The sequence below is a fragment of the Gambusia affinis genome, linkage group LG05, assembly GCF_019740435.1.
Source record: "Gambusia affinis linkage group LG05, SWU_Gaff_1.0, whole genome shotgun sequence".
NCBI classification, from domain to species: Eukaryota; Metazoa; Chordata; class Actinopteri; order Cyprinodontiformes; family Poeciliidae; genus Gambusia; species Gambusia affinis.
In genome coordinates this window covers 3,657,731-3,673,590 of record NC_057872.1, presented here as the reverse complement: position 1 = coordinate 3,673,590, position 15,860 = coordinate 3,657,731, and the positions used below count along the sequence as shown (strand labels likewise).

Here is a 15,860-nt window from a genome sequence, read left to right as displayed (position 1 = left end):
GTCAGTAGAAAGACAAACCCAGTCAGTCCATCAGCTTTTCACCATAATGCTTGGTTCAAATACAGAAACCGAATCGGGTCATCATTCTAAAATTGTATAACAGTATTGATATCCTTCTTGTTGACCCTGAGCCTTGTATTCTGTTTACACCTGGCACCAACATCGGTCCTGGGTGATCCCACTGCAGCAAGACGAGATATTATGTCTGGACTGTGGAAGCAGCTGGACTACTGGAGAGGATATGTAAACTCCATGCAGAAAGACGCCAAGCCCAGATTCAAACTCAGGACCTTCTAACAACAATCAGGATCATGAAACCCTGTTAATAAAGCCATCCCATACATTTTAGAGACTGTACTGTTCTATTGAAAAGAACATCATAGGGACTTTCTACCAACTTAATGTGTGTGACTGCAGAGTCACTACAGAGCACTGGTAAGCAGAAGAATTGTAGTGTTACTCTATTGCTGCAGTTTAAAAAATAAATAAAATCTTATTCAGCAGTGAATATAAAAATAACTTATTAGGGTAAAAGAAATGACAGAGGTATATTAGTTTGGTGTACAAACCTGTCTTCTTCTGGGCTTACAGCAGGACTGCTACCTTTCCCAACTCACACTTAGACCTGAGGGAAAACAGAACACAACCAGGAAGTTCAACAGGTTTAAAAATCATGTTGATAACTAATGATAAGTTGAGTGGGGCTGGTAAAAAAAAAAATCCTTAAGGTTCTTCTGTGTTTTATTAGTTTAAAAGTATCTATTTTAAATGTCTGAAATCAAGAATGCCCTGACTTAAATAAGTGTTGGGAAATGGGAGAAAAAGAAGACATGAGGGCAAATGGTTTCAGGTTATTGTTGCTCTTTTACCACTAAATGAGCTCACTCAGAGTAATTATCACTGAGTAATTACTTGGGTTGTAAAAACAAAGTGCCATCCTGGCTCTGTCAGCATGTCTTTGTCTGATGAAGATTACGTCTACAGACATAAAGGAGAGCGCTTTAAGCTCAACACTCTGTCGGCCCGGGTGGCCTGTAGCGTTGATGGAGTCGGCTAATACAGACAGCTCATCAGAGAATCCGCCGTACTAAACGTGGTAGCAGCGTTTTGGGTACCGAGTTGAAAAAACAAAGAGTGAAAGAGAAAGGAAAGGTTGATGGAAACAACAAACTTTGGTTTAAGTTCATTTAAGCAAAGATTTTTGTCTTAGCTGACTTCTGACATAGCAAATTTATCAAGTCCAAACCTCCAGCATGGAGGTGACGACTCTCTACATTTTCCTCAGATGTGTACTCCATGCTATTTTGCAACCTCTACTTCCTGTTTATTGCAGGAAATAATAAACAACCTCAACATCTGATGAAATCACCCTTTGTGCAGCCTGGTACATTTATTCCAAATCAATAAATGGAGACATGCGTAATTCACATTTCTCGTTTCTGATATCTTAGAAGCTTGCTCAAAATTTGCATGACAACCGGATGGAAACATAGCTACAGTTAGCCGCTAACAGTCCTGAGAGTAGCATCCTCTTTATAGCTTCCTACAGGTGCTAAATAAAAAACGCTGTCAAAGTCGATGCAAGGAGTTGGGACTGCATCAGATAATCACCTGATCATTTTTAATTACTCTTAGTTGCACTTTTCTTACAATCTGAATATGCTCTTTGTAGTAACTGCAGTATTATTTTTTGCCCTTACTGTACTGGGTTTTATTTCTTACTTTGAATTATTGCATTTTACTTTTTGGTGCATGCAGGTGGACCTGAACTTTCATCCTGAGGGCCGAAACAGGATATTTATTATCCATTTTATTCTAATAGTTACAATTTCATTTGTGATTAATTGAACTTTTACTTGTGAAAAGAAAAAATTAATTAGACAAATCTCCTAAAAATCTTGTATTGTCTTGATTTCTGAGCTTCCTCTGTCGTTTCATGCCTAACATGATAACTGGTTCCGCTACAGGATGCCTTCAATTTTTACCAAAAACATGATGAAAGTCTTCAGTCTGGTGACTTTGTTTGAAGGACAATTTTGTCATTTTAATTATTTTTTGTTATTTATTTTTATCATTTACAATGTCTTTCAGTTCCAGTGTTAAATGTTCATTAGAATTTAAAGTTTATTAGTATTTGAGAATGTGTTCTTGCATTATTATACTATTACATTATATTACTTTAAAGAGGTCTTAAACAACAACGTTATCATTTGTCACAATAACTTCTGGGATAATTTATCATCCAGCAAAATTTCTTATTGTGACAGGCGTAAACATGATGCGTGATCAAGAGACAATGTGTGGAGATGGCGTCACATGAACTAAAAATCTAAGAATCTCAATTTTTTTATTTTTGTCAAATGCAGTTTACCGATTCCAATGTGTTTTGTGGCATTGTCAACCAGTGGAGAAAATGTTATGGCCAACATTCTGGCCAGCAGTGGTAGAAGTTTGTGTCCACATCAAAAGGACCTGGTTAAGATGGCTTGGACATTTGATCAGGAGTCCTTCTGGACATCTTTCTTTGGAATCAACATATCAGGGTATCTTACTTAAAGTACTTTCTATTCTGATTATGTGAGACATCTCACAAGCAAGACAAACCAACTTCATTGTCCTACTTAAAGAATGAGAAATCAAAAAACAATATTATGTCTTAAACCTTAGTTTACTCAATTCAATTGAAATTCAATTCAGAAATACTTTGTTACTTTGAAATTAATTGTTGTAACTCATTGACTGAAAGTCTTCAGAGAGTTATTGTAGATGCTGATGGCTGTTGTCAGGAAAGATCTCTTACAGTGGTCTGTATTACAGGGAATCTTCCAAACACTACTTAGAATTCTCCTAAAAATGCTGAATTTCAAATACATTGCTGACAGAAGAAAAAGGTTTGTTGCTAGTTATTGGCAGAGGAAGACAACTACCACTTCTAACATTTTGGACCATTATTCCAAAAGATAATGGTCTTTTGGAATTAATTAAAGTTATTGTCCCTCTCCTTATTATGCTGAACGTGAATAAAACACACATTTCTGATAGTATGAACATATTAAGAAACCATACAAGAACGTGTAAGTCACTGTGAAGAAGTCTCGCAAGTATTTCAATAGGCATTTCAAAGGCTCAGTTATTGCTTTGAGGTGTGTAGAACTGTGTCAGCAAAGCCCAATTAGCTTAAAAGCATTAATACTGATATAGCACAAGGTGATAATAAAATCAAAGTTAATTTTGATAAATTGGGCAGCCCTTATTTGAGAGAATCTGTATTCCTAGCCATGTTTTTATGAGATATTCTGAGTTACATTCCCTACTTTGCACCATGCAGAGAGAGAAAACCAGCAAGAGTGTAAAATAAAACACAGGACAGTAATGAATGCTTTAATCCACTGACACTTTAAAAACAAGGACTGTTCCTCTGGCTTTGTAAGAGCTGGTTTAGGTAAACAGGTCTTTTATAGCCCCATGAGTGAAAACAGAACATCTTCAGATAAAAGCAGAACGTATGACTGTAGACACCACAGACTGTCCCAAGTGTGACCATATTTCACACACCATTTGCGACTAAAACAAACATCAATACTCTAGGAGTTGGCTTGTCTAACAACCATACATGGAATGCAACATTTGGCTCAGTAACAAAATTACTCAGAGAAAAAAAGGGAAAAGCAGGACACAGCAACTAAAATTAGATCTAAACATCCATGATGGAGGCCAGAGTTGTTTTCCAGACTTTGGTTTTAATGCCATTACATCATCTCAAAGCCATTTAAGTAAGCCATAAAAAAAAACAAAAAACAGCTATCTACAGTGGCCATTTCACCACTTTGTAATTTTTTTGGTAGAAATTAGTGTGTCGTTTTTCAGTTTCTAAAAGCCACTAAAGAAGTGGTGCGATCCCCCGTGGAGACAAATGGCTTCAGTCTGAGCACAGCGGTGAGAGCAAAGACATAAAGGAAATAAATGCACTGAGACACTGACAAGCACAGAGTTTGGAGAGCTCGTGTTGTCTTTGAACAAAATGTCACACCAGGGAAACCACAGGCTTTTACTGGCACCATGGCAACGTGTTCGGTGCGTATTGGAGGTAAAGCGAAAGCTGCGGAATCAGGTGTGAAAGCTGCAACGCGAGATCTTTCGCACAGAGAACGAGCAAACGTTAAAAAGCTCAAGTGTTTGCATTTATGCGTTATATGAGGCGTCGTTAGCTACGTGGCATGAGCAGGAAGACTGAGTAACGACCGGGATTGAAATGGAAGAGGGACTCTATAGCTTCCTGCTGAAATGGGGAAGCTAACACTAAACATTAAAGAAAGAGCAGAACCACAGATCATATAAATGAAGAGATCAAACTAGTAGATGTTGATTGTGCTCCTCTTTTCTGGGTATTTTCTCTTGAATATTGTCACTTTCTTTTCCTGCCTATTTCTGTAGCATGAAAGTCACGGATCATTTAGGGCTGCTGTGTGGAAACATGACACCAGACATGAAAATTAGGCATATATGACTGGTACATTTTATGAAAATGAAGAACAAATTGCTGGCCACTAAGCAAATTCCTTCTGCTAGCCTGTGCAGCTGTCACACAGGGGAGATTCTTCCCTTAGGGACATTGTTTCAGACACATTCTTCACGCCGCTGTGTCAAAGGACCTAACTCACACATCAAATCCCTCAAACATTCCCTAACGATGTTTTGAACAAAGTCTGACCGGTGCAATGTGAGCTCTGCCACCATCAGTTAAGTGACCTGTCTGTTTTACGAAATATCACCATCAGTTTTGGTGGGCACATTAGAATAAGCCGTCACTGCTCTTCTGAAGCGACGACGTGAGTCTGGTTGCTGTATAGTAATGGTGAGTGGGATGGATCCCTTTTCAAAAGCTCGGGAAAAAAAAAAAAAAACAAAACACAGCCTTGGATGCATCTTAAAACGGTGTTAAAAACAACATAATGCACTGAGAGGCGAACAGAGAAAGACGTAACAATGTCTTTATAATCTCCTTGGACGCCGGCCCAGGCAGAGTGGGTGTCTGGACGACACGTGCTTGCTTGCTCATTCGCTCATCTGCTCCAGTAAACTGGGCTGAAGCCGCAACGTGTTGCCGTCTATGTTTGCCGTGGTTACCTCTCACATGTAGCCCCTCCACCCACCCATCACTCTCTGTTGCTCCCTCACTCGTGGCTGTTGTGGTTTGGATCCTACTCATTACAGTCCCTCTAACAAAAACTGTCATTTCAAGATTTTCACATCCTACGTCTCCTTTGCTGCACGCTGAACTTTTTCTGGTTTTGGTTGGGTTATAGCCATTAAATTCTAGGTATTTTTGGAATGAGTTTATGTGACACAAAGTAGTGTGTAATGGGAAAGGATACAACGTTTTCAAATTTAGCTTTTTACTAATAAAAATGCTCCCCCACCAGGCTAAGCAAGGCTTTTTGTTTTAATACACCAGTAACAGTGATAACAAAGGCAAGTTGAAGGAGAAGTAGTACAAAGTATGGATTCAGTTGTTGGACAAGTTGTTTTGAAGCTTGGTTCCCCTTTTTTCATTAAAATGTATAAGTAAGTAGTTTTCTTTTTTGTGCAATTATTGTGATTCTGGTGATTTCAGCATCATATTTTCTTTGATGGACAAACATAATCAAAATGGGTGGTTGTCATGGTTACAGTTGATAAATTTTTAGAAGCTTGTCAGGTTTAAGAAAACGCACCGGTTCAAATGTAAATTGTCACTTTCCTAATGCAACATTTTACTTAATTAAATCGGCTGTGAATCCAGAAATCGACAGGCGATTTCTTTGTGTCATGTTTAGGCCTTTGAATTGTATGGATCTCTGGTCGCAAAAGGACTGGTTTGACTTGCAAAACTAGCTTAAAATTGGTTTATGTTTGCTACATGTCAGAAAAATTAAACTGCAGACTAAAAAAAAATCTAAATAATACAATTTGTGAGGAAACACTCGCACTGTATTCTCCTGAATGCAGCTTCAGTAGTCACAAAACCAAGTACAACAAGTACTTTTGTGGGTTATTTTTACTGTAGAAGTAGTACCTTTTAACTGTTAACTAAGTGTTAATTAAAGTAAATGGTACCCAACACTTTACTGAATAAAACATGGATGGAAACATAATGTGGAGCTCATGTTGTTTGACACTGACAGTCGAATTCTGTATTTTGATCTAATGTTACGGAAGAATGGTAAGGCTGACATAAACAGAAATATACACGCTGACCTGAGTTATTAAAGCCAGCTGGTGAGTACAGCTGACATTTTGAAGAGCCAGTGAGCAATGTTGTTTTTCAAGCATCCAGACAGATGGGTGAAGTAAAAGATGAAGTGCTAAATCAAAGATGATTTCTCGAAGTAAATATGATGAAAAAGCCCTCAGAGTGTAACTGTAAACTCTTCAGACCTAAACCATATGGATCCAAAGAAGAGTCACATTTGTGCCGCCTACACACAGCAGAGTGATTAGGAAACGACAAGTCTGCGGTCCAAAAAAAAAAAAGTTGTTGAGATTGCGTGTGCCAACGCTATTACAATGTACAGTGCCGCATCATAAAGACAAACACATGTTCTCAATAAATGGCTTCAAGTTCTCTCCAGTTTATAACAAAAAAATATGACAAGGTTGATTAATGTCTGAGCGAGTTCTGGAGTACCTTAAATACTTTGACTATAATGAAAAGAACAGATTGGAGAAGAACTCTACCAGAGTCCGAACCAGTTAGTGGTAAGGACTGTATTGAAAATCAGAAAATCCTACACAATGCAGCCTTTGAACTCCAATCTGTTGTCATGTTTAAAGTCATCTATGATCTAACATATGACAGATTGACAGTGGATTGGCACGACTTTTCACGGGTCAGAGAATGGCATGAGACCAATCACAAACCCAGGAGTCAGCTAGCAGTCATCTGCAATCTGAAAGTGTATTTTTACGCACATTACTTCACACGGGCCAGCCAATGATAAAATAATTATAAACTTCGTATGAGCTTTTCAAAAACAACAAAAAAACAATTTTTCCTTTCATTTGCATACGGTGAAGCCTGATAAGAAACCCTTCACTTTTCCTGCACAAGTGTGACATTAGCTGCATGTCCACTGACCATTATTTGATGAAGTGCACCAGTTCCACAAGATGATGCTACTTCACAGTTGTGATGGTGTTCCAGTTCCTTTGCACTGGTTGCACTGGTGCACCAAAGTTTTTTTCTCAAGTGGACCCACATTTTCAATCTCGTAGTTTTTAAATCACTGTCCAATAAGACAACATGGACTAGTACAATATTTCATTAACAGCCCAGTAAACATAAAGTTCTGTAACTGAAGCAGAACACAGGTAACTTAGTGAACAAGTGTTTAAAATACTTCTATAAGTTGAAATTTACTCTTAAAAAACATCTTGAGATAAAATGCATGAAATGAAAAGAAGATCTAAATTACAAGTGCAAATGTCAAGTCATTTTTTTGAGACAAATTATTTAGGTCGTGAACTTAGCAAAGGGAATGTTAAATTTTATCATCTGGTCTGATGATCTGTTTGCTTCTGGTTGTCGATGAAAGGCGTCAGGGAGAGGGGACAGTTGAGCGATGCATTAGTCACAGCATGTTCTTTAGCATTTTCTGATCTCAGATGGGGAAATGGGACTATTTCAGATTAAACCGAGAGAAGTTTAGTCTGATTTAACTCCAGAGAGTATTATATAGAAAGATGTGAGTCTTTTTTTGTAGTATATATGAGTATATATGTTTTCAAGTGTATCTACATCATGCAACACCTTGACCAAGTGTTGTGTATGTCTTTATCTCTGTACAGCTTTCCTGATCAACTCTTCCTCATTCTTCTTTTAGCTTCAATGTGGTCACTGCAACACCTTGACTGTTTTTGGAAACCACCGTGCTTCACAGCCGGGAGGATGTGTTTGTGCTATATCGTTCTCTCAAGCTCAACATTTCCACTTTGGCGGCCCAAATGTTTTATTTTATAATTTTTTTATCTGATGCAACATGGCAGTCATAAGCTGGGATGTTAGTTTGTTTTTAAGAGAAGCAGCAGTCTCCAGCCAACCATACTTCAGCTGATGTAACTTTCATGACCTTCTGCTCACCAAGGCCTGTAATGTGCTAAGCAGCTTTTGAGTGTTTGTGTCTGACCTCAGGTTGAACTTGCCTGGATGTCAGTTTCTGTACAAACACAGTTTGTGAATGGTGTTGAGGTGATAAAGGGACTTCAATGACATACAATTTTTAATCCACATGACTTAATGTAATGCTAACCCACTCTGTGAAGTTATAGCAGTTTCAACTCTTCTGTTGAAGCTGTGTTTATAGGACCTTTTGACCGTTCTTCAAGAAGCGCATTTTTGAGGCCAGACACTGATGTTGGACAATGTTGATGTTGGTCCAAAGTCTCTGCACCAAACCAGTAGATAGTTATGTTGTAAGATAGCTCATTACATTTAGACACATAATACAAAATGGTCAAGCTCTGAAACAGAATCATAATTACGTCTAACTATATATTTTCTCATTTTTGTGGCATTTAGAAAATAGAAATACATTTTGGTAATTCTAAGTGACCTTAAACGAGCCTGATTTCTGGCTTAATTTGATTTTTTTTTACATCTGGTAAAAAGACACACAGTGACTATGATGCAAAAGTTCCCAAATAGTTGTAGGGACATTGTGAGGAGGAAAAAAAATCAAGAAAATATGGGTCAATCGTGACCAATCCCATCAATATTTAACTACTATTGCAATGAAATATTTTCCTTTAACATTGATTCTCATCTGTTTCTGGACACGTCATGAGAAAAGTAGGAACAAGTTGCCAGAGCAGAAATGGAAGGAAAGAAAAATAAATAAAATCCACCAATTTCTGATAGTGATTTCTCATTTTGTTGAAGTCATGAAAACACCCTGTGCTTCCGGAGGTTTTAAAATGGTAATATTTATATTTGAATTTAGCTTCGTAACAGAGTAAATTGGAGCTCTTTTAAGGGATGGCGGAAACCCACAGATAATGAACATACCTGACTTTATTGGCCATTCACACAGCTTCATTTTTGGCAGAGATTAAAGTTTGAAAGAGAAACGTTGTGACTTAACATTTTTGTAAACTGACACCAGCACAGGTCAGTGTACCTGTCCTGCACTTGGTCCACGGCCGCAGCAGATAACTTTTGCAGTTTGGGTAAATGCTTGAAGAGAAGGAAAGGGAACTTCTCCAGATTACAACACGCAGATGGAGAATGTAGAGAGAGAACAGCAGGACATAAGACTAATTGGACGTCTTGAAGTCAGCAGGAGTACATCCATACTTCTGATATGACAACGTTCACCAGAAAGATATCAGTTGAAAGAAAACTCCGGGACGAGTTATATAACTGGAGGCATTTATGTATGCAAAGATATTTTTCAGTTTCTCATTGGGAAAGCTTCAGAATTTTTATTGCTTTTAGAAACGGATTATAACACAAAGCCTGCCACTGGCACACAGATCTGGGCCTTCCCGCACGGGCGCCCCACGCTGACTAACTGCACCTATTAGCTGTAACACTAAAAAGAATAATTATTCTTCTAGCTGAAAGAAACCATAATTTAACATGTTGTATGTATTACTATCCTTTACTTCCACAATAATGTGACACTCACAAACAACCTGATATTTTTGAAAGGTTCTTCACTCTGAAACATCGGAATCGAGACTCTGTTAGTGAGAGCAGTTCTGTGTTTTTACAACTTTGCTTGCTTATAATGTTCTGCACACACTGCAACAGCTACTATTACCTTTAATTCATTTAAAATGATGCTTATTTAATTGGTGGATAAATACAATAACAGAAAGGGGTGGAGGTATGAGAGCAGGGAGTGAAGGATCACGGCTGGTTTTCAACACGTGGCTTCATGCAGCGCTGATAAGAACGGTCACCGTGCGCTCCTGGGTTAATGTTTATGGTTAAGTGTTGTTCACTGTTGCTATAACTGTTATATTTAATGGTGCCGAAGGAGATTTTTGTTTCTGCCGAGCAACTCAAGTGCTTTTGGAGATCTTTTAGACTACTTCGGGTTGTCAGACAGGTTCTGTTGTAATAACTTCTTAACTTTGCTGGTTAGGCGGTGAAGCATGTTGGTGACAAGCAAAATTAAATAAAGAAAATGTGTCTAATTACAGTTAATTCATTATTTAACAATTGAGGGGGGAGCAATATTTGGAGACTGGTTTGAATCACACTTGCTCTTAATAAATGAAATAATTTATTAACATTTTAATACAGTTAAAATGGAATCTGTGTGGACGCAAATACTTTTTAATTGAACTGTGTCTGCACTCTGTATTAAACTATAATATTGTAAATCTCATGAAGAGATTATAAATGCACCCCTCTGTTAATGTAAAGGCTGCAGGGTGTGGCATGCAAGGTCTTTTAAGCGAAGCTGAGGGTAGCACAGCTTGTTTCTAGAGTGAAGCTCTCATCATTTTATCCATGGGAAACAACAGGCTGGCAAATGATGATCGCGTTTGATCCAAGCCACAAACCCACAGGGGTGTGAAGCAGAACAGAGCCACAAGACAACAACTGCACAGCTCTCTGAACCACAGGATGAAGGTGTTATTTGACAGCTCTGTGACTCTACAAGGATCTATAACGAAGTTTGATCACACAAAAAGTTGGAAGAACAGTTTCAGGATTGTCTTCAAATTTCAGATTTTATTCTTGGATTTCTTTGCTTCTTGTTCCGCCCACATTCTTTCATCCTGTGACGTTAACGTTAAAAAGGAGCACGCCAACAAATACTGCCATGACAAATAATAAATTTAAAAAATCTGTAATCTGCGTCTGCGTCAAATATTCTTGTGGGAGCAGAGGACTGCAGCATAGCTGCATCCTTGGTTTCAATGAAGAATGCAAACAATCCAGGCTATCCATCCTGGGAAAACTGGAAGACAAATGTTGAAAGCGTTTCCCACACTAAGGCTGTGTGAGATAAGGAATATGAGATTTAGAATAAAACAAACAGACCAACTTCTAGGCACATTGCAGAAAAGATTGAGTGGTTCAATTTTGCTGCAGTGCAGGTTTAGTTCTGTAACTTAAGGTCCATGTTTTATACCGGGGTTGAGACAAGCTTATGCCTCTCTAAGGCTCTGTGTTATTGGTAAGAAAAGCTAATGACTGTTTATTATTGGTTTCAGTGACAGTGCGATATGTCCAGGATGACTCACACACTGTTATCAAGATGAGATTTTTAAATAAAACCACATAAATGTGGAATTCAGTCTGAGTGAACTTCAATTTTCTCAGACTCAGATTGTAGATTTCAAACATTTTGTTCTGTATCTCAAAAATATATTGTTAGTTTCACCTAGGGATGCACAGATTTATTGGCCAGCCGCATTATTGGTGCCGATTTGCTTAATTTTGGGAGATTGGTGATTGGTCGATAGTTACATGTGAAGCCGATTGTATCCACTGATCTTATATACCTCAGGAAAGGTCTAACCATCAACCACTGTCCTCTTCTGCTCTGCTGTGAGAGGTTTGGCTGACTGACAGACCACCAGGTCAGGTCTGCACATTTGTAGTTAACAACAATCACTACACTGTTACCAACTCAGCAACTTTCTTTCAGACAAAAAAAATTGGTGGAGTGTCGAGCTGTGTGTGGGAACTTGATGACAGTGGTGTCAGAGATTTTTACACGTTTCATGCTGTATAAGAAACTAATAAAAATATCTTTTTAAAACCATCTATATCCTGACTGTAGAATATGAGGTAGATAATCCGTGCAAAAGATCAAACTCCTCTGCCTCCTTTCTGTGGTCCTACAGCTCTCTGAAGAAATGCACCACTCCCTGTCATAAACAACCAATCAGAGCCAGCAGGAGGGTCTTAGTGCTGTCAATCACCCTCATGTATGTGCCGTTAAGCTAGTCACAAGAGGTTTGGCATAATTCTCATCCTGAGATCCACTGCTGTGGTTCTGTTGCTTACCAGCTGACATGTGTGGACATGTGCTGAATAAGTCTGCGCTTCCAGGCTGCAGGAGAACCCTTTCTGGAAGTCCTTCCTTCACCGTCAACAACTGTCTACGAACGCTGACCACACCTGAGACAAAATAAATCTATGAAAACATTCTAAATAGCAATGGATCAATTTACAAGTAGAATTGTTCTCTATGTCTCCTCACTTACATGTGACCCAAGGACAGCATGCAAATAATGATGCAAATAATACAAAACCATTATTATCACGCGCATTCTATCTTCATGCCATCTAGACATTTTATGAAAGTTAAAACTGCTCAGATCTGACTGGGTTTTGTTTATGTTATGGTAAACTTCATGAGTTAAAAACAAAAATCAATTAATCATCAGAATTATGGAAGAATTGGTATTCATCAACAGTAAAATTTATGGTACTGAATACAATGTCTCAGCTGTAGAGTTATCATGAAGACAAACTGGCCCTTATGATATTAATAAGAGCTGTTGATCGTTGATAACTAATTAAGTCTGTTTGCAACAGTCTGTTGATGTGCAGCTTGTTTCACATCTTAAGGGAAACAAGTTACACAAGCTGCTACGCAAATCTACACTAAATCTACACTTAATTTCTGTTATTTACAGTTGAAATCAAAGTTTACAAACACCAAATAAAAACACACAACATTTTTTCTCAGTCTGAGGTTAAAGCAGGTCAACTTTCTTATGAGTTTGGAAGATTGGGTATCGTATGATTTTTAGAAACCCACCTTATCCACCAATCATATCCAACTCTACAAAGGTCTAAAAATCAGCCACTGTCCTCTTTTTTGCTCTGTTGTGAGACAGACCCACCCACCAGATGACGTCTGTGAATGTGCAGTTAACAATAGTCACTCATTTCTGCCAATTTTGCAATTTTTCAGACAAAAAAAACAAACAAACTAATGTTATTGGCTAACATCAGAATCAGGAAGTAGAGTTTTCTAATGATTGGTAATCGGCGAAAAAACTGGAATCGATGCAACCTTACTTAGAATGACCCCATTGAATACTCCTCACAAGTTGAACCATTTTAATGTGTCAATGTGACATTCTGTATATATTCAAATCTGACAGAGAAACATCACAACAATGTAGCACTTACACTAAACGGTGGTTCTATGGAGTATTAACACAGAAAGGTTAAAAAAAAAAAAAAAAAAAAAAAACGCCACACACTTCAGATCATTATTTGGAAGAATTTCTGATAACCATGTATAATTATTTAATTAGCAAACAAAGGTCAGTGGACAAACGGATGGACATCTTGTACATTTTTACAAGATGTTGCAAATTTAACTATTTTCGAATTATATTAAACATAGACAGACTTTGGAGTCATTCAGCTGTAGATTTAAAATGTACACATTGAGTGATATTTCATTGTAATGCTCCAATAAATATTGGATATTTGTCTCTATGTAAATCGGCACAAAACTTCATTTTTAAGCCAGCCTATGATTACTGTTCTCAGAATTTAAAAATTACTTGATTGAGTAAGATTTTCTTAAGTGCTATCTCTCTTTTTTTTTTTTTTTAGCTGAAAAATGCTAAAGTTGCACAGTGAGTGGGACACTTATGAAGCTGTCCTGTCAGTGCTCTCTGGTGGACAAACTAATACGATGAGGACGTTTTATCAAACATACCTTAACATCTCTATGTTTTCAGCACTTTCCTTCTACGTGTATAAAAACTGAAAAACAAAAAAAATAACACAGCCAACCAATCTTTCCGTTAGTGGAGATCCCAGTAAATTCATCTCAACTTCAGAGAGAGAGAGAAAAGCTCAAAGAATCTGTAAAAAAAATAAAATAAAAAAAATCTCTAAACTCAATCCCAGGTTCTGTGGGCCTCACTTAGCCTTGTAAATGTTAAACTCCACAGAAGACACTACAAAACAAGTCTGGCTTGTATCCAAGAGTTCCCAGGAAAAAGTCTGCTCTGCAGCACGACTTTGATTTGCAAAGCTGCATCTGAATGATTCCCAGGACTTCTGGAGAATATATTTTGAACAGATGGGACTAAGGTAAAGGTTTTTGTCCTTAATCCACAGCGACATGTTTCTGCAGAAACTCCCCTTAACAACTGTTCAGCATGGTGTTAGAGAGTTGGTATTTGGGCTTGTTTTGCAAACAGAGCCCCAGGGTCAAGATGTTACAATGGCTCAGTCAAAGTCCAGACCTCAGCATTATCAAAATTGTGTTGGGTAATACTGGGCATAAAGAGAGCTGGGCATAAATGAATGTCTGCAAAATGCAATAATTGGAGCAAATGGGCGCTAGCCATTTTGTTAGATCCACCTGTCCGATTGCAACAGAAATATCAAATCGGCCATTCACATTGCAATAACTCAATCCATATCACCAAAAAAAGACTAATTCTTAATTTCTACTGAGCGGGAAGTCAGCGCAGAACGCTATTTTGGGCCCTCTCAGTTGGAGGTCCACAGGACAATAGTACGGCACAGTTAGGGTGGTGCTACTAGCATCACAAAACACCATTCATAGTCCATTGACTGGGGGACATAAAAACATGACTGCTTGTCACAAGCACAAGATATGGAAACGTTCTTCGTACATCAAAAATTAGTACTTGCTGAAGGTATTACAGAATGTGAAGTATATAAAGTACAGAATAAAGAATACTTACTTACATATTGTATATTCTTTGCATCTAATTCTCAGATTCTGAAAAGTCATTTCTACTACGGGAACTTTTTGGATTATGTACATTGAACATGGGATAATGTTCGATGTTTGAAGACTTAATCTAAAGCAAACTAAAAGGCTCTATGCAACCAGAACAGTCGTTCCAGAAATAGAAAACATAAGAACATAAGTAGAAGTGTCTTTGCTTTGATATATCAACATTGTGAGCATTTCCATGAACTCTACACTGCGACAAAGCTGTTCTGAACTTTCGATCTTACAGAACAGGGTTGTAAATCCATGCTGTGTGCTTATGCTACCCGTGAACACAACACCAATAGCACAGCTACATGTTGACAAATGCAGCAGGGTCTGTGTAAGAACAGCGGCACAATATCGAGGGTACCATCAAGTCTCCAGCATCCAGTCGGTCGTAGACAAAATTTCTAACCAGAGAACTCCAATTAGCTTAGCAAGCTAATGTGTTAATGGTTTTATGAATGTCGTTCATAAGGAGCGTTAATAACTTTGTTGCACCGTACATGCTGCATCAAAAACAATGTAATGGAAACTATCTATGACAAATGTCAGGGTCCTAAGCTGTGTTTTTCTTCAATGAAGTGAGGAGAACTCATTTACTTCATTTTGCTTTTTGATATATTAATATTGAGAAACAGAAACACGTCTATTCTCGGACAGGTGACTTACCCCTTGGAAAACAAATGTGCCCCTCTTCTTCCACCGCTGGCTCGGCACTTCTGCAGACTGAAACGAGGCTACACATGTGTCCACAAGTGTCAGTGTTTTTGGAGTTAGATAGAGCCAACACATTGTACAGAGGATGATCTGCTTGTGAGGAAAAACGGGTTCCTCTTCCGGTCCGAGCGGTTGCGTCCGTTTAAATTATTTGGGCTCTTGCCGAGCTGAAAGTACAACCATAGTTTTATGCGTTCCTTTTCAATGCTACTCTTTTATATATAATATGTATAAGTTACAACCATGTATAATTTCTGGCATTCAGAAAAATAACAGAGTGAGACCTCCTCGGGTTTTGTTCTTACTTTCTCTTTGCCGTATTGTTTCTATAGTTATACTCGATTTCCATCTAGTGGACGATTGAGATATAGACGATAACTAAAACTATAAATTTTATTTGTGAATAATTTGAAATAT

At 38.0% G+C, this 15,860-nt stretch overlaps 1 protein-coding gene across 6 annotated transcripts in view; it reads right to left on the bottom strand.

Moving 5' to 3' along the window:
• The window catches only part of LOC122830710 (neurocalcin-delta A), a 65,316-nt gene extending 49,802 nt beyond the window's left edge, over positions 1 to 15,514 (bottom strand). For 2 of the 6 annotated variants that reach the window (XM_044116296.1, XM_044116297.1), the window contains exons 1-3: positions 15,396 to 15,514; positions 12,008 to 12,121; positions 570 to 625 (exon numbers count right to left, since the gene is read on the bottom strand). The gene's annotated coding sequence lies outside the window, so the exon portion shown is untranslated. The remainder of the gene's footprint in view (positions 1 to 569; positions 626 to 12,007; positions 12,122 to 15,395) is intronic. The other 4 variants (XM_044116298.1, XM_044116295.1, XM_044116291.1 and 1 more) reach the window with 4 other exon arrangements.
• Positions 15,515 to 15,860: the final 346 nt, after the last annotated feature.